The following is a 26,949-nucleotide window of genomic DNA, read 5'->3' as shown; positions in this document are numbered from 1 at the left end:
GTCTGAATCCTATTTGCTTCCTGGGACTTTATTTCTTGCCGGAATTTTAAGATACTATTCAGATGCTCACCAATGCAGAAGGCATTTTTTTTTCCTTCCCATTTTTCTCTCAACATTTTCCTTCTCTTGCAGAGCAGCGGAGCAACTTTCCTTTCGACAATGATGTGATAGTCTTTTGTGCACCTCAAGAAGACATTTCCTTTCTTTTCTTATATTGCGCAACGGCAGCCTAGAACTCATAAATACTATGTTCATTCTATTTTCATTACAAATCGGAGCACATGTTTATTTTTCCCTTCCTGAAAAAAAATAAAAAATAAAAAATTTGGTAGAAAAAAAAATAAAAAAAAATTAAAAAAAATAAAAAAAGTTGGTAGAGCACTTGCCCTCGTAAAAAAAAAAAGTGGTAGAATGATCGCCTGCCACGCGGGCGGCCCGGGTTCGATTCCCGGCCGATGCATCATTTTGCTTTTCCCGCGGTAATGCTGCCGTGTGGCTTGCGCGCTTTACATGCACGATCCACAAGAATGTATAGCTGGATTCCTTTGAGAAGAACCGAAAAAAAAAAAAATGTTGAATACACCGGTTCTCGTCCGATCACCGAAGTTAAGCAACATCGGGCCCGGTTAGTACTTGGATGGGTGACCGCCTGGGAACACCGGGTGCTGTTGGCTCCCTCTCATTTTTTCCTTTTTACGTCGCTACACCGGTCAGCCCTCTTTTCATACTAACTCTCAGGTGTGACAAAGATGCTTCCTCAAGCATTTTAAACGACTGTATTAAACGTAACATATGAAACTACAGTAATAAATTAAGTTTGAGCAAGAATGCGCGAAGGAAGAGTGCTAGAACACCTTGAAAGTAACGAAACACTGCGAATCGACAGATGTGCTCTTCAAGTGCGTCAGAGCCTACTGTTTTGTAGGAGCGTTTAATTCCAAAAACTAACTAAATAAATAAACAAAAAACTAAAAAATCAACTGTTCTCGCCCGATCACCGACGATAAGCAACGTTAGTATTCGGGTCCATGACCGCCTGGGAACTCTGGCTGTCTTCATTTTTTGCTTCTTTTCGCTACCCCTGCCAGCCCTCTTTTCCAAAGTGTCTCTAGAAATACCAAGAGTATGAAGCGACAGGAACGTTCTGAAATATGCCAGTTCTTATAGTTTTGTAGCAGTGTTCAACTGCAAATTTGTGAACAAAAATTTATCTTTCGCCGATGGAAGAGATGGATGCTTTGTCGAATCGCCTGTCTTGTGTCCGTGTTGTCGAACCTTTCCACGGCACGGCGGCGGCAGTCGGGCCAAGTCGGGCCAAGTCGGGCCAAGTCGGGCCAAGTCGGGCCAAGTCGGGCCAAGTCGGGCCAAGTCGGGCCAAGTCGGGCCAAGTCGGGCCAAGTCGGGCCAAGTCGGGCCAAGTCGGGCCAAGTCGGGCCAAGTCGGGCCAAGTCGGGCCAAGTCGGGCCAAGTCGGGCCAAGTCGGGCCAAGTCGGGCCAAGTCGGGCCAAGTCGGGCCAAGTCGGGCCAAGTCGGGCCAAGTCGGGCCAAGTCGGGCCAAGTCGGGCCAAGTCGGGACAAGTCGGGCCAAGTCGGGCCAAGTCGGGCCAAGTCGGGACAAGTCGGGACAAGTCGGGACAAGTCGGGACAAGTCGGGACAAGTCGGGACAAGTCGGGACAAGTCGGGACAAGTCGGGACAAGTCGGGACAAGTCGGGACAAGTCGGGACAAGTCGGGACAAGTCGGGACAAGTCGGGACAAGTCGGGACAAGTCGGGACAAGTCGGGACAAGTCGGGACAAGTCGGGACAAGTCGGGACAAGTCGGGACAAGTCGGGACAAGTCGGGACAAGTCGGGACAAGTCGGGACAAGTCGGGACAAGTCGGGACAAGTCGGGACAAGTCGGGACAAGTCGGGACAAGTCGGGACAAGTCGGGACAAGTCGGGACAAGTCGGGACAAGTCGGGACAAGTCGGGACAAGTCGGGACAAGTCGGGACAAGTCGGGACAAGTCGGGACAAGTCGGGACAAGTCGGGACAAGTCGGGACAAGTCGGGACAAGTCGGGACAAGTCGGGACAAGTCGGGACAAGTCGGGACAAGTCGGGACAAGTCGGGACAAGTCGGGACAAGTCGGGACAAGTCGGGACAAGTCGGGACAAGTCGGGACAAGTCGGGACAAGTCGGGACAAGTCGGGACAAGTCGGGACAAGTCGGGACAAGTCGGGACAAGTCGGGACAAGTCGGGACAAGTCGGGACAAGTCGGGACAAGTCGGGACAAGTCGGGACAAGTCGGGACAAGTCGGGACAAGTCGGGACAAGTCGGGACAAGTCGGGACAAGTCGGGACAAGTCGGGACAAGTCGGGACAAGTCGGGACAAGTCGGGACAAGTCGGGACAAGTCGGGACAAGTCGGGACAAGTCGGGACAAGTCGGGACAAGTCGGGACAAGTCGGGACAAGTCGGGACAAGTCGGGACAAGTCGGGACAAGTCGGGACAAGTCGGGACAAGTCGGGACAAGTCGGGACAAGTCGGGACAAGTCGGGACAAGTCGGGACAAGTCGGGACAAGTCGGGACAAGTCGGGACAAGTCGGGACAAGTCGGGACAAGTCGGGACAAGTCGGGAGGGGACAGGCGAGAATGCACCGCGCTAATTACGCAAATATCTGGAATCGCGGCGTGTGTCGGGCAGGTGAGAAAGCTTCCGTCGGTCCAGCAGGACACTGCCACACCCCGCGCAGTCCCCCCGCCGCCCGGCCGCGCGCAAGCCCTGCGCCGGATAACAAGAACAAGGTGCGTCTGCCGCGAGTGTCGGAGGCCGCACGCACCAAACGAAGGACAGGCGGTGCAACGAGCAGCTGTGTTGTGCGTCCGACCCACGTGGCGGCGCGCCGCACTGCGCGTCGCTCTCGAGGTGGAAGGACGTGCTTTGCGTCAAATGTGCCACCGAAAAACGGCGATTGCGTGTGTTGGGAGGAGAGGCGAAGCCTTCTTCTGCTGTGCGGCTACAGTATAAGGACGCCAACGGCCATACCATGTTGAATACACCGGTTCTCGTCCGATCACCGAAGTTAAGCAACATCGGGCCCGGTTAGTACTTGGATGGGTGACCGCCTGGGAACACCGGGTGCCGAGCGAGCAGTACTTCCGCGTGCGACTTGGCCGGCGGCGCCTCGCGTGTCGTCTGCTCTTCTCTGCCTAGCGGCTGTATATTTTATCTGACTGTAAGTTATGGCAACGATTTACGATGACAGTGAAGAACGCCAAAATAACATTCAATGTGAGTTCGATCGTTCTGTAGACAAGCCCTCGGCCTTTGAAATCCGCCGTTGGATTCTAGAAGATCTGTTGTTAACGCACGATGACGTTCTCGGTATCCAATTCGATACTTTTCTTAACTCTGTGTTCTTGAAGTTAAAAAATTCCGAAATGTGTGATCATGTTGTGTCTGTCAATGACGGTGTCCGAAAATTTCGTCACCTTGACGGTCGCGTAAGCAATGTTAATGTGTCGCATGCTGGCTTTGGCATTAGGCAAATTCGTGTGTTTAACCTACCATTTTAAATTCGAAATGACACAATTGCTCGTTATTTGCGGCCGTATGGCACTGTTTTGTCTGTAGTGAAGGAAAAGTGGTCCTCCGCGTACTTGTTTGAAGTAGAAAACGGAGTGAGAAGTGTAAAAATGGTTGTTAGACAGCACATTCCTTCGTTTGTTTTGGTTAACGGCCACCGCGCGTTCGTTACTTATAGTGGACAGCCACAAACATGTTCTTTTTGTGGTGGCGTTGGCCATTATAGACAGGATTGTCCTAAACGCAAACGGCCTGCCCAGCTGCCTACTGTAGGTAATTTGAATGATGCCAGCTTTGCTTCTTTGGCCGCCACGGGTTTGGGTACGGCCTATCATAGTCGTCTTTTTTAGTGCATTGTGCCGATTGGATGCTATGGATCCGGCTGACGGGATTTCAACCCGTCTCTCTGGTGTATATTTTCTCCTTTTGTGGTGGTTGTCTTTTGCCGATCATTGCTGTTTTTCTCCACATGTAAGGTTTTTATCTATTGTGCTCTTTTTTAATTGTGTATGGATATTGAGCATTGTTCGTGGAACATTTTAACTGTTAATGTAAACAAATTGAGTGCCCAGTATAAGTTATCGGCTTTGCACACTTTTTTATGTGATTCTCACTGTCATGTCGCGTTATTACAGGAAGTTACGCGTACGGCTCTTTTGTATTTTATTGATTCCACTGCTTTTACCGTTATCGATAATATCATGTCGGATGAACAGACTGGTACTGCCATTTTATTCCGTCCGGGTTTTGATGTCAGTGACGTTGAAATATTGCCCAATGGTCGCGCAATCGCCTGTGTTATTAATAGTGTCACTTTTGTAAATGTCTACGCCCATGCCGGTGATAAACCAGCGCGGAATCAGTTTAACAGCCAGGATCTCTGTCAATTGCTCCATCGCAATACTAATGAATTAGTGCTTGGTGGCGATTTTAACGCCGTTATTGATGGTAGGGATCAGGAGCCGCGCCCTAATTGGTGTCAAGAGTTGCGCACTTTGGTTGATACTTTTCGCTTGCGGGACACGTAGCGTGTGCTCAACCCGGATAAAACACATTTCACCCACTTTTATGCCACCGGTCATAGTCGACTGGACAGAATTTATGTGTCGTTGCCGCTTGCCGCCCATGTCACAAGGGCGGACGTATTGCCGGTTATTTTTTCTGACCATTGTGGATTTTTGTGCCAACTTGTCTTACCGCGTGCGCGACCTCCTCGGCGTCCAAATATCTGGAAGCTTAATTGCAGTCTTTTAGATGATGACGCTCTTGCGTCCCAATTTACTGCTTTGTGGCGCAAGCTCTTGCGTGACAAGGGCGACGATGGCAGTACCATCAGGTGGTGGGTGGAGGTAGCGAAGCCGGCCATCAGGCGCTTTTTAATCAATTTTAGTCGCGATGCGGCGCATTGGCGCCGGTCGACGGCGAGTTTTTACCAGTCCTGTTTAAAAGATCTAGCTCAGCGGGTCACTACGTCTCCAAAGTTGCTTCCGGTTTTTAATCAGTTTAAAGCTCAACTTCTAGACGATCTTCGCCGGAAGGGTTTTGGGACGGTCACGCGCAGCCAACCTGTAGGTGCCGTTGAGGGGGAACCGCTCTCTCTCTACCACCTGAACAGGGAGCGGAGGCGGCGGGAGAGGTTGGTTATTCCTAAGTGGCTCAAACAGGATGGGACGACGACTTCCGACTGGGTGGATATTGAGCGGGAGGTCCATGATCACTTTGCTGCGCTCTTTCACCCAGTAGACGCCGACCCCGGGGCGCTCCGCGATTTTTTGCAGGGGGTCCCACATGTCTTAACGCGACAAGACAGGGCCCATCTTAATGCGACTTTTACTTCTGAGGATCTCTCTGCGGCGGTGAAAAGTAGTCCTAGGGGCAAATCCCCTGGTATGGACGGAATCCCCGCGGAATTTTATTTAAAATTTTTCCCTCTTTTAAGCGATGTTTTAACTGTGATCATGAACGAAATCCATAACGGTGTTGACATCCCGGCGGAGTTTGCGGAAGGGCGTGTTGCACTTCTCCCTAAATCAACCGCGACGCCGCGTATAGACAGTGTTCGCCCTATAACCCTCTTGAACGCTGATTATAAGATTATGGCGCGGTGTGTTACGCACAGGATGCAGGTCGTTCTGCCCAAGGTCATCAGTGAATATCAAACTTGTGCTGTGGCCGACAGGAACATTTTCGATGCCGTCCTGGCTTATCGCGACTGCATCGGATATGTAAAGGGTCACAGGCTCCGAGCGGCTGCGATCTTGCCGGTAGACTTTAAAAACGCCTTTGATCGGATCAGCCACTCCTATCTGCGGCGAGTGATGATCGGCCTGGGTTTTGCGTCCAAACTAACGAAGATGGTGTACAATATCTTGCGTAATGCCACTTCTCGGGTGGTCATCAACGGTATTCCTGGTAGCGTCATCCCCATTGGTCGTTCTGTCCGACAGGGGTGTCCTCTGTCTATGGCGCTTTTCGCCTTGGCGTTGGACCCACTCCTACGTTGTATAGCCCGGGAGTGCCGGGGTATTCGGCTTGGCGACGTTCAGCTGGTATGTCGGGCGTATGCTGATGACCTGGGGGTCTTCATTGATCATCCAGAGGATCTTGATCGCTTGCGTGGTGTTTTGGACCGTTTTGAGAGGGCGACGGGGGCTATCGTCAACCCTCGTAAGACCGTCTTGCTTCCCCTTACACCTCGATTACGCACTGTCAGCGGCGATTGGTTTTGTGTGAAGCAACAGCACACAGCGTATGGAAGCCCTTAATTGGCGTTCCACATTATACAAGATCCGAGCTGTTGCTAAACTCTACGCCTCTCGGAACCTGGCGCTTCGTCAGAAGGTGGCTCTCATTAACACGAATATCTTCGCCAAAGCGTGGTATCTGGCACAAGTTCTCCCAGTGCCAAAAGAACAGTTTATTGGCTGCTATGGAAGGGCGATATTTTTAAGGTCTCCTTGGCGACGTGTACTTTAAGCTTGCAGGAAGGGGGGCTAGGTTTGGTTGACTTCCGATCTAAGTGTGCGGCGCTCCTTGTGAAACGGACCACAGTGGTGATTGACAAGGGGCCGCACAGTCCGACAGCTGCCTTGTTTCGTCATTACCGCCCACCATCAGTAGTAGCCCCTGTTTCAATCAGTCACATTCCGTATGTGTTGAATTTCGTGCGCCGCTATTATGTTTACAATAGTTATCTTGTGTTTGGTGACGTCTGTACATGTAGTGTTACTGAGATAATTCGAGCTCTTCGAGGGACGCCGATTAGGAACAAATGGGAATACCGGTTGCCACAGCATGATTGGAAGCTGGTGTGGCAGAACCTTGCTACCGCCGCCGTCCCTGCCGCCGTTCATGCTACTTGGTATAAAGTGGTCAACCGGACTATCCCGACAAATGCCAATCTTTGTGCTATTACTTATTTGCTTCTGTCTCGGGTTCTTCGGCCGACGTTCGTGTGATGATTTTGCTGACGTTTCGCCAGTACGAGTGGCTGGCATTGTCAAAGCTTCACCCTCCATTGCCGGAGGTGAACTGGAGCCGGGCTCGCGGCCGCAGACTATATGTACCTTGCGCGCCAACGTCCGAGGGCTTCTCCGCGGTCATTTCCGCGGTCATTTCCGGTGCGTTTCTCCTCTTGCTACCTGCTACGGTCGTTCTCTGCAGTACGGGAAGCCAGGAGCCGTTTACCTTAAGGCTTTCTTCTTTCTTGTTGAAGCTGTTCCCGTGTTTGTGTATTTCTACAGCTTCTCTGTACAAGCGGGTGTGATAGTGCTTCTCTACAGCCAGAACTTCCGTGTCGGTGAATTTTATTACATGTACCTGGTCGGTCTCACTCAGTGCGTGTTCTGCCACGGCCGATTTTTCCACCTGTCCCAACCTGCAATGTCGCTTATGTTCTTTGATCCTGGTCTTGATTGATCTTCCAGTCATTCCGACATAAACTTTCCCGCATGTGCATGGTAAGCGGTATATTCCTGACATTGCAAGTGGGTCCCTTTTATCCTTTGCCGATCTAAGACATTCTTTGACCTTCCTTGTCGGTTTGAAAATTGTCTTTACGCCGTGCTTGTGTAATATACGGCCGATTCTGTCCGTCACTCTGGGAATGTATGGCAGAAAGGCCGTACCCGACATTTCTTTTTCTGGTTTCTTACTTGGCCGGTGGTTTGGCTCTGTTACACTTCTAATATCATTTGTGGAGTACCCATTGCTCCTCAGAACACTTTCCAGGTGTTGCATTTCGCGTTTAAGGTGCTGCGGCTCACATATTCATGCTGCTCGCGTTACGAGCGTCTGAATCATGCCTCTTTTCTGGCTCGGGTGGTGGTTTGACAGTTTGTGCAGATATCAGTCCGTGTGCGTCGGTTTTCGGTACACGCTATGTCCCAGGTTTTGGCCATCCCTTGTGACCAGCACATCTAGAAATGGTAGTTTTTTGTCCTTTTCCACTTCCATGGTAAATTTTATGTTGGCGTGGAGGTTGTTCAAGTGTCTTAGGAAGTCACCGAGCTGTTCTTCACCATGGCTCCACACGACGAAAGTATCATCGACGTACCTGTACCACACCTTAGGTTTACAAGTCGCCGAGTCCAGTGCCTGTGCTTCGAAATGTTCCATGAAGAAGTTGGCCACCACTGGACTAAGAGGACTACCCATGGCAACGCCTTCCAGCTGTTCGTAGAAATTGCCATTCCACGTGAAATAGCTCGTGGTGAGACAGGCATGGAAGGCTTCATGATGTCTTGCGGGAAAATGGAACCGATGTGCTCCAGAGCGTCACTGAGTGGCACTTTCGTAAACAAAGAAACAATATCAAAGCTGACCAGGATGTCGTTTGGTGCAAGTTTTAGTTTCTTCAGCTTCTCGATGAAATGTCCTGAGTCCTTTACGTACGTGTCGGTCTTCCCCACGTGCGGCTGGAGCAGAGAGGCCAAGTGTTTTGCCAGTTTATATGTCGGTGAGCCAGGAGCGCTAACAATCGGTCTTAATGGAACGTTGTTCTTATGGATCTTAGGTAATCCATACAGGCGAGGTGGTAGGGCTTCTGTGTTGCGCAGGTATCTCTGTATGTCCTCCGGAACAGAAGATGCCTTGATTAACCGATTCGTATTCCGTGTGATACGCTGCGTCGGATCTGCGCTTAGTTTTCGGTACGTCGTCGGATCTAATAGGTCTCGGATCTTTTGTTCATAATCTTCGGTCTTCATTACGACGGTCGCATTCCCCTTATCGGCAGGCAGTACCAATATACTCTTGTCAGCGTTAAGATTCTTAATAGCTTGTACTACTTCTTTCTTCAGATTGCATGCTGGTGGTTTAGCTCGGCGCAGTATCCTGGCTGTTTCAGTGCGTATTTCCTCTGCCCTTTCACAAGTAAGGGTCCGAATGGCCGCTTCGGTGTTAGCAATGATGTCCTCCACAGGTATAGTTCTCGGGATGACAGCGAAATTCCCTCCTTTTTGAAGAACGGATACTTCCTCTTCGGTCAATTGTCGTTCAGTGAGGTTGACCACAGTGCGTGACATGTCGGGAATCGCCTTGTCAGTCTTCTTCCGGAATCCTTCAAACTTTTTCTTCTGTCGCTCTGTGCAGCGCTCGAGTTCATTCTGCATGCTCCTGTAAGTGATGCTGTCGATCTTGTCCCAGTCGTCTCGATGCATTCTGCTACTTAGTTGGTAGAACATGTCCAAAAGTTCCTGATCCGTTTTTGCCAAGTTTCTCCGTATTGTGTGAATACGCTCACGAAGAAAAGCTCGTTCCATTCTGTTGTAGATACGATGAGCTTGGGCGGTGGTGAATAGGCGCTTACATTTCAAGAACTTCGGTGTAGCATCTTCATCTCTGCACCGCGAAAGGAAGGCGAGAGAGGACATCAATCGCGCTTTCTTCTTCCGTTGTTGGTCAAGGCGTCGGTACAATCTGCAAATTTCCTCCCCGTAGAGGCGCAATACAAAATTGTTAAGACTTTCGTGGCCACTTGTTGACAAACTGCTTATTTGCTTCTGTCTCGGGTTCTTCGGCCGACGTTCGTGTGATGATTTTGCTGACGTTGCCATGGGTAGTCCTCTTAGTCCAGTGGTGGCCAACTTCTTCATGGAACATTTCGAAGCACAGGCACTGGACTCGGCGACTTGTAAACCTAAGGTGTGGTACAGGTACGTCGATGATACTTTCGTCGTGTGGAGCCATGGTGAAGAACAGCTCGGTGACTTCCTAAGACACTTGAACAACCTCCACGCCAACATAAAATTTACCATGGAAGTGGAAAAGGACAAAAAACTACCATTTCTAGATGTGCTGGTCACAAGGGATGGCCAAAACCTGGGACATAGCGTGTACCGAAAACCGACGCACACGGACCGATATCTGCACAAACTGTCAAACCACCACCCGAGCCAGAAAAGAGGCATGATTCAGACGCTCGTAACGCGAGCAGCACGAATATGTGAGCCGCAGCACCTTAAACGCGAAATGCAACACCTGGAAAGTGTTCTGAGGAGCAATGGGTACTCCACAAATGATATTAGAAGTGTAACAGAGCCAAACCACCGGCCAAGTAAGAAACCAGAAAAAGAAATGTCGGGTACGGCCTTTCTGCCATACATTCCCAGAGTGACGGACAGAATCGGCCGTATATTACACAAGCACGGCGTAAAGACAATTTTCAAACCGACAAGGAAGGTCAAAGAATGTCTTAGATAGGCAAAGGATAAAAGGGACCCACTTGCAATGTCAGGAATATACCGCTTACCATGCACATGCGGGAAAGTTTATGTCGGAATGACTGGAAGATCAATCAAGACCAGGATCAAAGAACATAAGCGACATTGCAGGTTGGGACAGGTGGAAAAATCGGCCGTGGCAGAACACGCACTGAGTGAGACCGACCAGGTACATGTAATAAAATTCACCGACACGGAAGTTCTGGCTGTAGAGAAGCACTATCACACCCGCTTGTACAGAGAAGCTGTAGAAATACACAAACACGGGAACAGCTTCAACAAGAAAGAAGAAAGCCTTAAGGTAAACGGCTCCTGGCTTCCCGTACTGCAGAGAACGACCGTAGCAGGTAGCAAGAGGAGAAACGCACCGGAAATGACCGCGGAAATGACCGCGGAGAAGCCCTCGGACGTTGGCGCGCAAGGTACATATAGTCTGCGGCCGCGAGCCCGGCTCCAGTTCACCTCCGGCAATGGAGGGTGAAGCTTTGACAATGCCAGCCACTCGTGCTGGCGAAACGTCAGCAAAATCATCACACGAACGTCGGCTGAAGAACCCGAGACAGAAGCAAATAAGCAGTTTGTCAACAAGTGGCCACGAAAGTCTTAACAATTTTGTTTTGTGCTATTAATTTGATTTCTTCGGGAGAGTGTGAATTGTGTGCAGAGGAGGACACTATCGAACATCGTTTTGTGTGACAAATTTCGTGTGGTCTGGGACATTGCCTGTGACATGGTTCGTCTGATTAACAGGGTGGACAGGCGGCACGTGACAGCCATGGACGCCATAGTGCCTCAGTGCGCGGCTTACCCGGCCACCAAAAGGAATGCGACGTTATGGATTCTTGGACATACAGTTTACTGTATCTTTACCCAGAAAGTGACTGATGCCGTCGATTTTCTATCCTATTTGTGGACGGAACACCGTCAGGACCTTGCTCGTGCGGCTTATACTCAGACTTTTGCACATTTTTTGCGTGTGGCCTTGGACCATGCCTATGCTAAATTTTTGATATCTACATAGGACTGTCTACCAATTTTGACTGTTATCGCGTTATCCTCCAGTGGTAATGCCGGTGCTATGAATTATGTTGCTTCGACGGGACTTTGCTTACAACGGAACTTTCTTTCTATGAATGATGGAACTAAATTTGAATGCCAATGTGTGTTATATGGAACGAACATTATCGACAACGTATCCTGTTCTCGGGTTATGTGGATGTTTTATTAGTAGGAGTTAACTTGTGCTTTATTTATTAGTTTTTCTTTGTTCTGAGGACATTTTTTCTTTCATTTTCTCTTTCATTTTCTCTCCCAAGATGACCGAGGAGACAGTGTCGAGAAGGACTTTTTCCTTACTTTTACGTGTGCATGTACGTTGGATTCCTTATACTTTCTGTGGGTGGATGTTTTTCAGTTTGTGATTCTTCTCGCCGTCATATCCGAAGAACATTGGCGGAGACGGTTTGATTAAATTTATTTTTTCTTTCCTAGTGTGATATACATTTTCGGCAGCTACTGCATTCTGGTGGCCATGGAAGTTGGCGACCACTTTCCGACGTCGTTCAAGCGAGCGTTTACGGTGTGGAGACATTTTTATTTTCCGTTTTGAAGTATAATTTGAGTGATTTTAACGTTTTTGTTTCTCAAGTTTTGGAGAAACCATTTTCTTTTGATTCGTATACAAGACGCAATACCGCATCAAGGTCCATGCGCGCCTCGCCGAAGAAGGCATTACTAGAAAATGCGTCTATCAGTCCACCTACGAGGAGCCAACAGCACCCTTATAGATAGCATTTGAAGCTCGCCAATTAGAAGGCATTTCATGGAGAGTGTAAAGGCCGGGCTATAAGGGGAGTTGGGAAGTTTAAAAAAAAAAAAAAGAAAAAAGAAAAAAAAGATAAAAAAGGTGCTGTTGGCTCCCTCTCATTTTTTTCCTTTTTACGTCGCTACACCGGTCAGCCCTCTTTTCATACTAACTCCCAGGTGTGACGAAGATGCTTCCTCAAGCATTTGAAACGACTGTATTAAACGTAACATATGAAATTACAGTAATAAATTAAGTTTGAGCAAGAATGCGCGAAGGAAGAGTGCTAGAACACCTTGAAAGTAACGAAACACTGCGAATCGACAGATGTGCTCTTCTAGTGCGTCAGAGCCTACTGTTTTGTAGGAGCGTTTAATTCCAAAAACTAACTAAATAAATAAACAAAAAACTAAAAAATCAACTGTTCTCGCCCGATCACCGACGATAAGCAACGTTAGTATTCGGGTCCATGACCGCCTGGGAACTCTGGCTGTCTTCATTTTTTGCTTTTTTTCGCTACCCCTGCCAGCCCTCCTTTCCAAAGTGTCTCTAGAAATACCAAGAGTATGAAGCGACAGGAACGTTCTGAAATACGCCAGTTCTTATAGTTTTGTAGCAGTGTTCAACTGCAAATTTGTGAACAAAAATTTATCTTTCGCCGATGGAAGAGATGGATGCTTTGTCGAATCGCCTGTCTTGTGTCCGTGTTTTCGCACCTTTCCACGGCACGGCACGGCACGGCACGGCACGGCCGCTGCTCTAGTAGCACCGAACGGCCGCACACGGCGCCTCGGACACGCCGGTCAGGCCGGCGCCAGTCTCGCTGATGTTTCTCGTGCTTGTGCTGTCATATGGACCACGACCCGAGCGGCAGTCGAGCAAAGTCGGGACAAGTCGGGACGGAAGGGGGAGGGGACAGGCGAGAATGCACCGCGCTAATTACGCAAATATCTGGAATCGCGGCGTGTGTCGGGCAGGTGAGAAAGCTTCCGTCGGTCCAGCAGGACACTGCCACACCCCGCGCAGTCCCCCCGCCGCCCGGCCGCGCGCAAGCCCTGCGCCGGATAACAAGAACAAGGTGCGTCTGCCGCGAGTGTCGGAGGCCGCACGCACCAAACGAATGACAGGCGGTGCAACGAGCAGCTGTGTTGTGCGTCCGACCCACGTGGCGGCGCGCCGCACTGCGCGTCGCTCTCGAGGTGGAAGGACGTGCTTTGCGTCAAATGTGCCACCGAAAAACGGCGATTGCGTGTGTTGGGAGGAGAGGCGAAGCCTTCTTCTGCTGTGCGGCTACAGTATAAGGACGCCAACGGCCATACCATGTTGAATACACCGGTTCTCTTCCGATCACCGAAGTTAAGCAACATCGGGCCCGGTTAGTACTTGGCTGGCTGCCCGCCTGTGAACACGTGTGCCGCTGTGCTATTGTGCGTCCCAGGTAGGCGAGGATTACCGGCCGCCGACCCGTCGCCGCCCGACATCCTACCGCGCCGCGCCTGCCGGCTCCCGCGCCGCGCCAGCCGTAGCTGCTCGTTTCCGACGCACGATCTAATGATTGGGTAAGTCACGATGGCCACTTACAACCGGTCCAACACGACGTTGCAACTGCAATTCGATCGAGAATACTTGAGGCCGACGGCCTACGAAATCGAAGAGTGGATGTTTGATGAACTTCGTATAGAGGAGGAGGAACTGGAAGGGCTGATGCTCGATTTCACTTTGTACAGATTATTTATAAAGCTGAAAACTAATACGGTGCGAAACCATTGTGTCCACACACGGTGGAAAACGTAAATTTAAGCACAGGGACGGCGCAGTGAGTGATGTTAAGATCTCCTTCGCCGGATACGGGGTGCGTCATTTGAAGGTCTACAACCTGCCATTTGAAGTGCCTGACGACGAAGTGGGACGTTACTTGCGTCTTTATGGCGAAGTAATCTCCGTTAACCGCGAGTTCTGGGGTGCTGGCCACCGGTACAAGGTGGACTCTGGCGTCAGAGCAGTGACGATGGTGCTGAAAAAGCACGTGCCTTCGTTTGTAACGATCGGAGGGCATAGGGGGGTCGTGCAATACAACGGCCAGCCCCAAACGTGCTCAATCTGCAGCTCCACGGAGCACATGAGGGCAACGTGTCCGAGGAGCAGACGTCCGGCGCAATTGCCGCGCACAGAAGCCGCGGATCCACCGCAAGAAATCGCTACGCTGGAGCGGTAACGCGCGAAGCTCCACGTGCTCACGAGACGGCCTCAGCGGAAGCGGCAGCCCGGCAGCCGCCGCCACGGAGAGCCCAGCGGCTCCCCCACCCCCTGCCGCGGCCAGCGCAGGTAGCGCGGGGGAGAAACGCCAGCTGAGCTCCGACTCCGAGGGCGAAAGTACAATGGAGACCGACGCAGCCGCGGCAGCCGCCCCCTCCCCCGCCGCCAGGCGACCGAGGATCGCGGAGGTCATCGCCCCTGCCGCCGCCGCCCTGCCAACAGCCCTGCCGCACAGGCCGGGCCCAGCGCCGACGCCGCCACGCCGTACAGCGAGACGCGTGAGCTTGCCATCAAAAAGCAAGTCACGAAACTGGCCCGCATGCTGAAGGAATCAGAAGACGAGCCGAAAGAAAACAACGTGGACGCCCCGGCCGCAGGGAAATCCAAAAGGCGCCGGAGCAAGCGGCGAAGCCTGAGCCGTGAAAAAGACGACAGGATGGACGTATCTGAACCAGAGGAGTCAGATACGGCATCCGCAACCGTAAAGGCTACAACCCCTAAGGCAGAGGACGTAGTACTATGGCCAGAACGGCCGCAGCACTCCACAGACCCGCCTCCACAAAGCGATTAAATGCAACAGGGCTCGGGCTCAGTATATAGTGTAATTACGTGTAACGTGAACCGAATGACCGCCGCACTAAAATTAGACGCACTAATTGACTTCCTGCAGCACAAAGCCGCAGACGTGGCTATGTTACAGGAGGTGGTCACGACGGCTATAGAACAGGTACCGGGATACGAAGTCATCTGCAACATAGACGCAGAAACTCGCTGCGGAACAGCCACACTAATCAGACACGGCCTCGAATTTGGCGACGTAAAAATGATGCCTGACGGACGCGGAATAGCGGTGAAGGTGGAAGACACTGATTTTGTAAACATTTACGCTCCGTCGGGAACGGAAAACAAGCGTGCCAGGAGCAAATTTTACAACGAGGACATCTGCGAGCTACTAGTCGACAGCAGCAACAACGTCGTGCTGGCAGGTGACTTCAACTGCGTAATTTCACCCGAAGACCAGATCCCGGTACCCAACTTGTGCGCCGAACTGCAGGATTTAGTTAGGCGTCTAAAATTAGCAGACACCTGGCGTCTACTACACCAAAACCACACAGTGTTCACGTACCTGTATAACCGCGGCAGAAGCAGAATCGATAGAGTGTACATAAACAGAGAGATGGCCGCCTCTGTCACACAAGTAGAAGTCTGCCCTGTGATCTTCTCAGATCACTGTGCCTACCAGTGCAAACTCCGTCTACCGAGAAGCAAGCTTCCAGCAGGAAGAGGGACGTGGAAGCTAAATACAAGCCACCTCACGGATGAAAAGCTAAAGCAGGAAATTGCCGACACAGTCCAGGCATGCAGACAGCGGCGAGGCGAATATAATTCCACTACCGAGTGGTGGGTAGAACACGCCAAGCCTCAAGTAAGACGGGAACTGATAAGGCACAGCGCTGAGAAGGCCTTCTGGAAAAGAAACACTGCAGACTTCTACACACAATGCCTCCGAGACGCGATAGACGCCCCTGCGGATGACGAACTGTTTCTGCCGCGGATAAGAAGACTCAAGGCACGTATACTGAGCCTGAAAAGAGACTAAATGAGAGGAGTCATCGCCCGTAGCCAACAAACGGCGAAATCGAGGATGAAACTGCCACGCTGCACCACCTGCAAAGGGAAAGACAGAGGGCTAATAGCAAACAAATAAGACAACTGGTCGACAAGGGCGGGAACAGGTTAACGACGAAGAAAGACATCATGAGCCACGTCGAAGACCATTTCAACGTCCTGTTCCGAGGAGAAGAAAATGACGACAGAGAAATGGCGAGGATCCTGCAAGAAACACGCCGGATTCTTACAACGCAGACCGGGCACTACTGAACGAAAACGTCACAGATGACGATGTGAAAGCCGCCATCAAAGACAGCAGAAACGGAAGAGCACCAGGCGCAGACGGGATCCCAACAGAATTCTACACTGCGCTCTGGGGCACAGTCGGCGGAATACTCACCGAGATAGTAAACGAAGTTCTGAACGGGTCAGAATTGCCTCCAAAATTCCTGCAAGGAACGGTGATTCTGCTCCCCAAAACGAAGGCAGCCAACAAAATTGAAGACTTTCGGCCAATAACCCTTCTAAATTCAGACTACAAAATAGCAGCAAAGAGCCTGGCTGCAAACATCAAGGTCGCGCTACAGAAAGCCATTAGCCCTTGGCAAACTTGTGCAGTGTTCGGCAGGAACATTTTCGACGCCGTCTGCACATACAGGGACATTATAGCTCACGCAGCAACAACGAGGAGACCCGCAGCCGTAATCTCTGTCGACTTCCACAAGGCTTTCGACAGGATCAGTCACCGGTACCTGCTGAAAACTATCGCACGCCTCGGATTCGGACCAAAATTCGGTAGAACAATCAGGAACGTTATCGCAAACGCAACATCAAAAGTGACAATAAACGGATGGACTTCCAAGTCAATAAGACTGGGAAGATCCGTCAGGCAAGGATGTCCATTATCGATGGCTCTCTTCACAATAGCTCTCGACCCCCTACTACGAAAACTAACAGCTGAAGAAGGAGGATACACAATGGGTGCAACAAACATCGCATGTATGGCCTATGCCGATGACATGGGCATATTCATCCAAAACGAAGAAGAACTAGATATAATCCAGCCTATCGTGGAATCTTTCGAAAAGGCTTCAGGTGCCAAAACGAATCCGAGGAAGACAGTGCTACTACCAATAGGCAACGGCAGACTGCGACCAGTGAGACAGTGGTACCGAGTGACAAACAACCATAGGGCACTCGGAGTGGAAATACAACAGTGCCCATTGAAAATGGCAGCACAAAACTGGCGCAGCGTCTTGAACACAACGAGAGGGCTCGCGAGGACACACGCGAACCGGAGCCTGACGCTGAGCCAAAGAGTGCAGTTGGTGAACGAAACGATCCTGTCGAAAGCGTGGTACATGGCCCAAATACTATGCGCTCCCACAGAAATTGCGCGAGCGATAGGGGGCGCAGCATACTACCTGCTGTGGAGGCGGGAAATCTTCAAGGTCTCCCAGGCGACGTGTTTCCTCTCGAGGGAAGAAGGCGGCCTCGGTCTGACAGATGTAAAAACAAAATGCGCTGCACTGCTCCTCCACCGTGCGATGAAAATAAAGCACCAGAACAACAGCAGCATAACGTCCAGCCTGATTAACGAATACAAACCGGAATCTGAAGATGCGCCAGTGGACACCACCCACATTCCATTCAAGTTGCGGCACATAAAACAGATGGTAATCGAGAAGAGTTACATCACCGCGGTTGTCGCCAACCCGCAACAAAGAACGGCGAGGAGGATCTACAGCACTCTGAGGGGGAAGGCAAGAAAGTCCAAAATAGAGACGAGAATTCCAGACCAGGATTGGCCGCAGGTCTGGAAGAACGTCTCGGAACGGACACTTCCTGAGCACGCCAGGGACACGTGGGATAAGATCATCCACCAAACAGTGCCGACAAACGAGAAACTGGCACGCATAAAAATGCGGGAATCCCCAAACTGCGAACTCTGCAACCAGACCGACACCATCGAGCATCGTTTTGGCTGCAGAGAGAGCGGGGAAATATGGGCGACAGCGAGAAGAATGATCGCCCACATCAACAGAACCGACGAGAGGGCGATACATGCCTCAGCTGTCACTGTCCCGGACGCGAAGCCTTTCCCCAACGCGAAACGCCTGGCCACAATGTGGATCATCGCCATGACGGCACACGCCATCGTCACCAAACGGCAGACCGACAAGGCGCAGTTCCTCACGGACCTGTGGGAGGAACACAGGAGGGCCAAACAACGCTCCAAGTACCGCGAGACCTTCCAGAACTTCCTGCAGGTCCCGCTGGACGCCGCCTTCATAGACGCCTTCAACACGACGTGACCGACGCCCTCCCACAACACCCACACCCCATTAGCTGAGGACGTCGCCCACCGAGCCCTCCAAAGCCCCGACGGCAAGAGTGGTGCAGCGCGGAAAGCGTTTGTGAAAAGGTGCACATAGTGAAGTGCGTAGTTGTAGCAGTGCCAAAGTGAGAGTGACGTGTGCCAATTATAGTCATACAGTGTCCAGTTGTAAAATAAAGTAGGCGAGAGGAAATGACCAGCTATTCAATTAGTGCCAAGGATACAAAGAAGTGTTCTAAGAAAACAGCAATATGTCGATAGTGTATTTTCATGTAATTAATGTGTTCTCACCCTCTCACCCTCTCTCTCTCTCCACTCAAGGTATTTTTTTTCGTTTTGTCTTTACTTTTTTAGATTTTTTGCTTTTTGATTTGATTTTTTGATTGCTGTTTGTTTTTGTTCTGTGATTTGATTCGCTGTGTTTTTAATTCCTGTGATATATATATATATATTGCCTATCATGTGCCTAACGTAGCAGGACTCCTAGCAACTAACAATAATTATAACATTAGACATTCTTTGCACCAAACTCCGTGAAAACTGCCACGTGCACCCTCCTGCACCACATTAATAATTCCCGGCATTCACGAATTTAATAACATAGATGTTACTGGTCTATATTCCCCATTTCGCCTTTGGGAAACACATAGCAAACATAATAAAATAGGTGCATTTCAAATACCATACAGGCAAATTTGTTTTTGTTCCATTTCATGTAAATTAAAAAAAATCCAAGTAATGCAAGTTTTGTAATTAAAAGACATAAAAAACACAAAAAGGAAAATCTATCTGAAGGACACTCAGTGAATAAATGTGTTGTAACTCGACCAATAACTACCAAAATAACAATCAGAACAGAAAACGTGAAAATAAATATCACCGTTAAGTAATCAAGTACACCATTTAATGTAAAATTTGTAAATAAAAGTTTATATACGTTACAAAAAGGTGCTGTTGGCTCCCTCTCATTTTTTCCTTTTTACGTCGCTACACCGGCCACCCCTCTTTTCATACTAACTCTCAGGTGTGACAAAGATGCTTCCTCAAGCATTTTAAACTACTGTATTGAACGTAAGATACGAAATTACGGTAATTTTTTTTGTGGTTTTAGGCCGCACAACTACAATGGTGATTAGCGCCCTGACTAATTTAGGAATGTACCGCGAGGCACAAGGTTAAAACAGCAACTAAAGGGACAACACTATAAAACACGTATTAACAGCCATAGGATTAAAAAACTACAGCATAATCAAACGTCCTTAGACAGGTGTGTCAAGTTGATAAAACGAAGAACTCGAACAACAGCTCCTGGGTCATCCGCTAAAATGGTATCCAGAGTACATGGCAGGCCAAGATCAAGACGCAGCGTAGTAAAATCCGGACAGGACGTTAAGATGTGGCGGACCGTCAGCAATTGCCCACATGGACAGAACGGCGCCGGCGCTGCCGTCAGCCGATGGCGATGGCAGTGTCCAGAAATTACAGTAATGAACTCAGTTTGAGCAAGAATGCGCTTAGGAAGAGTGCTAGAACACCTTGAAAATAACAACACTACGAATCGACAGATGAGTTCTGAAAGACGTCGTGCCTACTGTTTTGTAGCAGTGCTAAATTCCAGAAAGTAAATAAACAAAAAAACAAAAAAAATCAGCCGTACACGTCCGATCACCCAAGTCAAGCAACAACGTTAGTACTCACATGGATGAGCGTCTGGGAACTCTGGCTGATGGAATGATAATTAAATGGAAACCCTAGCTGCAAACAGGCGTATATGTGCTTCATTGGGGACATGTTGAAAATGTGTGCCCCGACCGGGACTCGAACCCGGGATCTCCTTGGTAGATTAATCTGCCACGAGTAACGAGTATGGTGGGCAAACATCTATTAAGCGCACTACAAATGTAGTGGTGTGGACATGTTGGGAATGTGGGTGTCACGGGGAGCGTGCAAGGGTAAGTCCCTGCAGGCGCACTATCCGGTGCGCCCTCGGCGGCCGTGGCGAGCGTACGTGCGCTCGTGTTTACGTCTCTGCTGCTGCCGGTTGAGCGCTGTTTACGGTGAGTGGACGCTGTTGCAGCGTACACAGTTAAGGGTTACGGGGGGAAAATGTCAAGAATTGACTATGAATGAACTAGCACGAAAAGCTACTTTGACAGTAAGTTTCGATCCGAAATATGCACGACCTAAAGCTTACGAACTTGAAGCATGGATTCAGAATGTTTTGAAACGATCTTTTGATGAAATAATTGGTGTACATCTTCGATCGTTAGCAGTACTGCGCACAAAGTTTAAAACTGCTGAAACATGCGATCAAATTGTTCAGTCATGCGGTGGTAGCCTTAAATTTACTCACAGCGATGGTAATATTGGCGAAGTTCATGTATCTCGTGCAGGATTTAGTGTCCGCACAGTTAGAATTTTCGAACTACCTTTTGAAGTTCCTGCCGACGAAATAAATGCAGTTTTGAAAAATTATGGCACGATTATCAGCAATATTGCAGAAAAGTGGATGTCCTTAAAAGTTACGGTGTTCGACAGGTGAAACATTAACTGGAGAAACACATTCCATCATATATTACGATCTGTGGATACAGGGCAACTGTTATATACGATGGACAGCCTCGCACCGTCTCTGGGTGTGGTGCAACTGATCATGTTCGCGCACAGAGACGAATGACACAGTTGCCACCAGGCGAAAGTGTTCCTAGTAACTAGATGTCATCAATGCCTCTAACTGATGTGGCGTCAATCCGTTCGACCATGGCAGCGCCGGAGGTCACTCATATGGACACCACTGTCAACACCACCGAAGTTGACCAGACACCAATGGAGACTGCCATCCCAGAGGGCAACGCTGACACCACCCCAGACGTGAAGATGAAACTGAACGATCCGGAGGCTACGTGTTCAGTTAGCGCCCAGGTTGGCGAGAAAACCCAAGATGTTGAGAATGATCCACGCACCGACAAAGGAGCGGATTCTAAATCAATGGGAAGCGACAACACCGGATTACCAATCTGCAGCTCTTCCTCAGTGACTGTGGCAAACGAAAAAGCGACGGATCGCTCACAAGGATGCTGTGAAAACAGCTCCACTGCTGCGCGAGAAAGGTGCGCAAATTGCCCGTGAATTAACGGACGCAACTCTTGGCAGGACAGAGGCGAAGCAATCGAGTGGCCACGACCACGCCGAACTCTGGGGTTGGAAATCAAGCTGCTGCGGGCGATGATCGGGTCTCTCAGCAGCTTCAGGGAGAGGGGCGAAAAGAACAGCGTCCAACGTGAAAGGGACATGTCAAATGCAGGCAGCTGGGCTGATGATATGGAAGACACGTCGGTGGATCGAGGACTGACTACGTCTGAAGCACCAAAGGAGGTTATGCTAGCTGGGAGGGCGGAATTGTGACACGACAGCTTTGAACGAACTTGAGGAAAGATGATGATTCGGATGCTTGTGCTGGCTGGTCAGCGACTTTTTACATAGAGAACTTCATGCCTCCTTTTCAGGACTACAAGATAGTCACTGAACAAAGAAAATAACTTCAGAGCTGAAGATACAGTCTCCGCGATTATTTGTATAGCTGTGATGCAGACATCGCGATGCTGCAAGAGGTGGCTCACTGTTTCCTACCTGTCTTTCCTGGGTTTGACGTACTGACAAATACCATCCCAGATAGCTCCTCAGGCACAGCTCTGTTACTCAAAGAGGGTATTATGGTCTCGGAAGTGGAAAGACTAGAGTCTGGAGGAGGAATCTCGTGCCTTATTAATGGAGTTCGATTGATAAACATCTACACTCCCTCGGGGAATCAAAATAGAGCTGCCAGAGCACATTTTTACGCTACTGACTTATTGTATCCTTTACGGAGGAATGATGAGTACGTGATCGTCAGCGGGGATTTTAATTGTGTTTTAAAGCCTAAAGACCAATGGCCGATTTTTAACGGTTGTGCGACACTTGCCGAAACTGTTCGACTGATTGACCGAGAAGACACCTGGGAAATCCTGAACGGAGACCGACGGTGCTTCACGTATTTTACCGCTCAAACTGCCAGCCGAATAGACCAAACTTATGTAGGAAAACGCCTGAGGGACAAGATCTCCGCAACGGAGATATGGCCGTTGTGCTTCTCCGACCACGAGGCATATCACTGTGCAACCCGAATGGTAGGGCAGGGAACGTACCGTGGCAGAGCAAGTTGGAAGCTGAATGTTTCAATATTCAATGATCAAGGTTTAAGGGAACGGTTGCAGGAAGTATTGGGATCTCTGCTCACGGCGCCAACCGACTTTCCCGTCGGTCACGCTGTGTTGGTGCCGCTGCGCAAAGCCCAAACTTATTAATTGCCTGAAAGGTTACAGCTAGGAAAGGAGCCGGCAGCAGAAAGAGCTTTTCGAATTTTATTTTCGATGTCTCCGTGAGCTGTATTCTGCTTCTCATGTCACACAAGAGAACTTTGTGTAGATCAAAAGGATTAAGGCGAAGCTAACTATTGAAACGAAGACAACTGGAAGGAATTAAAACACGTTCTCGCGATGGTAACAGCGCCTATGACGAAAGCCCATCGTCCTTCCATCCTGCGAAAGAGAAACGCCACCCAAGACAAATTGATTCACAGATTAAAAACAGAAGATGGCAGTGTCACCACAACCCAGAATGAGATAAAGGAATAAATAACTGACTTACCGACAGCTGTACATGTCAGAGCCCACGAATGACGAGGCAATCACGACCATGAAAAACTACGTTACAGCGACCCTCGACGAGACAGACAGTCAACTATTACTAAGTTATGTCACTGAGGAAGAACTTCAGGAGGCTTTGAGGAAGGCTCAGGGTAATAAATCGCCCAGGGAAGATGGACTACCCATTGAATTCTACAGACAATTCTGGTACTTACTTGAACATTGCTTTCTGAACATATGTAATGAAATTAAAGCAGGTCGGAAACTACCAGCAGGATTCAGTGATAGTCTAATTGTACTCGTCCCCAAAGAATACCCACCAGATGATGTCAAATTTCGTCCTATTTCTCTCCTCAACTCCGATTACAAATTTGTGGTCCGCGTTCTAGCAGCGAGAATTAAACATGTTTTACATAAAATCATACATGATAGCCAGACAGCAGCCGTCCCTGGTCGAACGATCTTTAAAAGTCTCGCAGATTATAGGGAGATCATCTCCTTTAGTGCTATTACCCAACCGGAGGCTGCAATTTTAGCTCTAGATTAATGCAAAGCCTTTGACATGATCTCGCACAGCTACCTTTTTCAAGTTATGAACGATTTAGGTTTTGGTGATGGTTTTATTATGATGGTCAAAAATGCGTACACCTCTGCTTGCTCTAGGATCGTCATCAATGGGCAACTCTCCCGGCAAATAGCTATTGAGTGATCTGTACGACAAGGGTGACCCATGTCAATGCCTCTGTCATTGCCATTGAGCCACTTGTCCGTTTGCTGAACCGTATCTTGAGGGGTTAACCTTGTATTCGAAGACTGTAAAATGTGTGGCATACACGGATGACGTGTCATCGTACGTCCGGAGCGAGAGCTACAAGAAGTCACTAATAGTGCACGGGAGTATGAACGAGCCTCATGCTCAAAGCTCAAAAACTATAGAAAGACTAGACTAATGCCGATCGGCAGAGGGTTTAGAATCGATGACAACTGCCCATATGTAGTACACGAGAGTATCAAGCTGTTGGGAACACTAATGAGTCGCTGCCCTTTGAAAACTACTACGGACAGCTGGCAGGAGCTTCTGGCTATGACGACAGGTTGTCTCCAGCAAAATAAAGGCAGGGAACAGGACCTCATCCAAAGAGTACAGTTTATCAATAAAATGATACTTTCGAAAATATGGTATGTAGGGCAGACAATGTGTGGTCAACAGCATTTCCAAGCAAATAATGACGGCAATTTGTTGGTATATTTGAAGGGGCGAAATATTCAAAGTGGGAATTAATGTTATTACTCTCCTACCAGAGAAAGGGGGCCTAGGGCTAATGGATGTTGAAATTAAATGCAAGGCTCTTCTTATACAGAGAACTATTCAGCTGTGTCGCGACTACCCAGACAGCGCGCTCCATATGGCCCTATGGACGTATACACCTAATATGGCAATACCGATAAACCTGGGGGAAACCCACTACACAGCCAACCACATCAGGATGTTTCTACTCGAAGTTAGCTACCTCCGAGTGAAACTGAGCGCACCTCTACAGGACCTTACAACCGCTCAACTATACCGGATAATGAATACTGGTGCAAGAGTAAACCGCATGGAAACGAAATATCCCCTACGAGATTCGGCTCAAATCTGGAAGAACACCCACAACAAAGTGCTCGGAACAAATATCAGATCAACGTGGTATAAAGTAGTTAATGAGACCATACCTACGAAAGAAAAATTACACAATACGATTGTCGGCAACTAACAGATGTGGGTAGTGTACCCTCATAGACAACTTACACCACAGTTGTGTCTGCGGAGAAAATAAATTGGTCTGGGAATGGTGCATTATGAACCTTGCCTCTATCTGCAGGACAGCTAGACAGACAATCTCCATCACATCGGTGTTGCAACCTGATGGCACTTACTATTCCGTCACGAAGAAAAATATATGGATATGGCTGACAGGACATCTCTGCATTACCTAATTCAAGCCGAAGATGCGCCATCTTACCGGGGCTACAGAGTATATCTAGCCACACAAGTACAACTGCTGACGAAGGATGACAAATACAGACAAAAGTTCGCGAACTATATATCGGCATTGAGAATAATGACACTATGAACGACAATGACGATGAAAAAAAAAAAAACTAACAAGGAACAACGAAGTAGATGTATGCACTGCGTCCGACTTAATAACGTTGATGCCAGTGTGTTAAGTTTTTTTTTCCTTCTATATACTCCACATGACAACCAGTGTGTGGCGTCCGGCTATTGGGCACTCAGTGCTAAGAGAAGACAACTGCTGACACAGGAGATAAAATACAAATGAGGAAAAAGGAACGAGACCAAGCTATATGCTTGGGGTATGCCATAATAGCCAACCCTCGAGAAGACTAGCGTTGAGTGCCGTCAATAAGCCGAGATCTCACGCAATGAATAGTGGAAACAAACAATGTAAAAAAACTTTTTGTATATTAAAAAGTTTAAAAAAGAAAAAGAAAAGTTTTGCAGCAAAGAGTCATCGACAGGAACGAAACGTTTCCTTTGCTGCATAAGCAACGCACCTTGAAATTTCCACTGCAGTGTAAACACTTTCCTTTCTTGATCCAGAAGAAGCATCCTTTGTATTAAACGTTCTTTTAACGGCATAGAAGTCAGGCCGAGAAGGGAGAAATTGGCGAGCGTAAGGATGGGCTGAAGGGAAAAAATGGAGTAAGTGGCTCAGATGGATGGAGCGTCCGCTATGTAAGCAGGAGATCCCGGGTTCGAGTCCCGGTCGGGGCAGACATTTTCAACATGTCCCCAATGAAGTACATCAACGCCTGTTTGCAGCTAGGGTTTCCATTTAATTATAATTTCAAATACACAATAGAGGCTTGGAGGCGTCCGTCTACCAGTCAAGCGCTGAAGTGTAACTACCCACTTTTTGCATTGTGTTCCAACATAGCCACAAGCGTTAATCGGAGGCCAGCTGAGCTTCCAGTGGCGCGGGGCGGGGCGGGCACCGCAACGCACCTTGCGGTCGCTGGCCGCCACCGGCTGCACGTCAGCACGTCGGATGGCACTCACCACGTGACGAGAAACAAATGCGATCGAGCCTACTGGCGCCGGTATTGTAAATGCGTAAATACCGTCCTACGAGGGTGAAAATGACGTCAGGTATCGTACAAATCTGTAGCCGAAAGAAGCGCAAGTTCTTGGCAAGTAGCGGGCGTGGGGTGGTGACTCGCACCCCTTACAACAAGCGGACGACCTGTAGCCATGAAGGCGCAGATGTCGTGGCTAAAGGAAACGGACGAAGCACAGAAGGCCTCCAGTCGCTGCCCAAAGGCGCATAATCGTTCACAAAAGGCACCCCTGCTGCTGTACACGCAGTAGCAGGCAGCAACTGGACATCCTAGTGCTTTGAAGCATCATTCTGAAGGAAGGCGGTGCCGCATTTAGAACCACAATCAGTATTGTATATGACGTCGTAGCCAGTATTAACCAACACCTGAAGTAGAACTACGTAACTGCCAAGTTTTTAAAAAATGTGAAAGATAAAAGTTACGCACAGCTATGATAGCATTGACTTCCAAGGTTGAAATCGAAAACAGATTTCTCTCTCTTTGGGTGTAAGCCATTTAAAAAATATTAACGTTACCAACGTTCAACAGGAGCAATACAAAGGCGTGTAACAACTGATCGCCATATACCACAATCGTGAACGAAAAACCACCATAAAGCAACGCGACAAACAACAGTTCGGAACAAGTTGTGCAGGCACTGTTGACGTGACGTCATTAAAAAAACGATTCATCCAAGGTGCACCGCTTTGTAGCCAAGAACGGAGCGAGCCATTACGGAATCGAATATCAAGTATCCAGTTATTGCGATCATAGACAAGTTTTGTAAAAGGGCAGTTTGTATTCCTGAGCGTAGGCCGTTGTCAGCAACATTTTTAAAGTCAGGGAAGGACGTACTAG

At 49.0% G+C, this 26,949-nt stretch overlaps 1 non-coding gene and 2 pseudogenes across 1 annotated transcript; all 3 read left to right on the top strand.

The window, feature by feature from the left end:
• Nucleotides 1–554: 554 nt before the first annotated feature.
• On the top strand, nt 555–674 carry LOC126289087 (5S ribosomal RNA; annotated as a pseudogene).
• Nucleotides 675–3,019: 2,345 nt separating this feature from the next.
• LOC126287316 (5S ribosomal RNA) lies at nt 3,020–3,136 on the top strand. Its single transcript, XR_007551771.1, has one exon. It is a non-coding gene; the product is annotated as a 5S ribosomal RNA (ribosomal RNA).
• Nucleotides 3,137–13,404: 10,268 nt separating this feature from the next.
• Nucleotides 13,405–13,522, top strand: LOC126287470 (5S ribosomal RNA; annotated as a pseudogene).
• Nucleotides 13,523–26,949: the final 13,427 nt, after the last annotated feature.

This window comes from Schistocerca gregaria, chromosome 1 (genome assembly GCF_023897955.1).
Source record: "Schistocerca gregaria isolate iqSchGreg1 chromosome 1, iqSchGreg1.2, whole genome shotgun sequence".
In the NCBI taxonomy this organism is placed as follows: Eukaryota; Metazoa; Arthropoda; class Insecta; order Orthoptera; family Acrididae; genus Schistocerca; species Schistocerca gregaria.
This window is presented reverse-complemented; position numbering and strand designations above follow the sequence as displayed.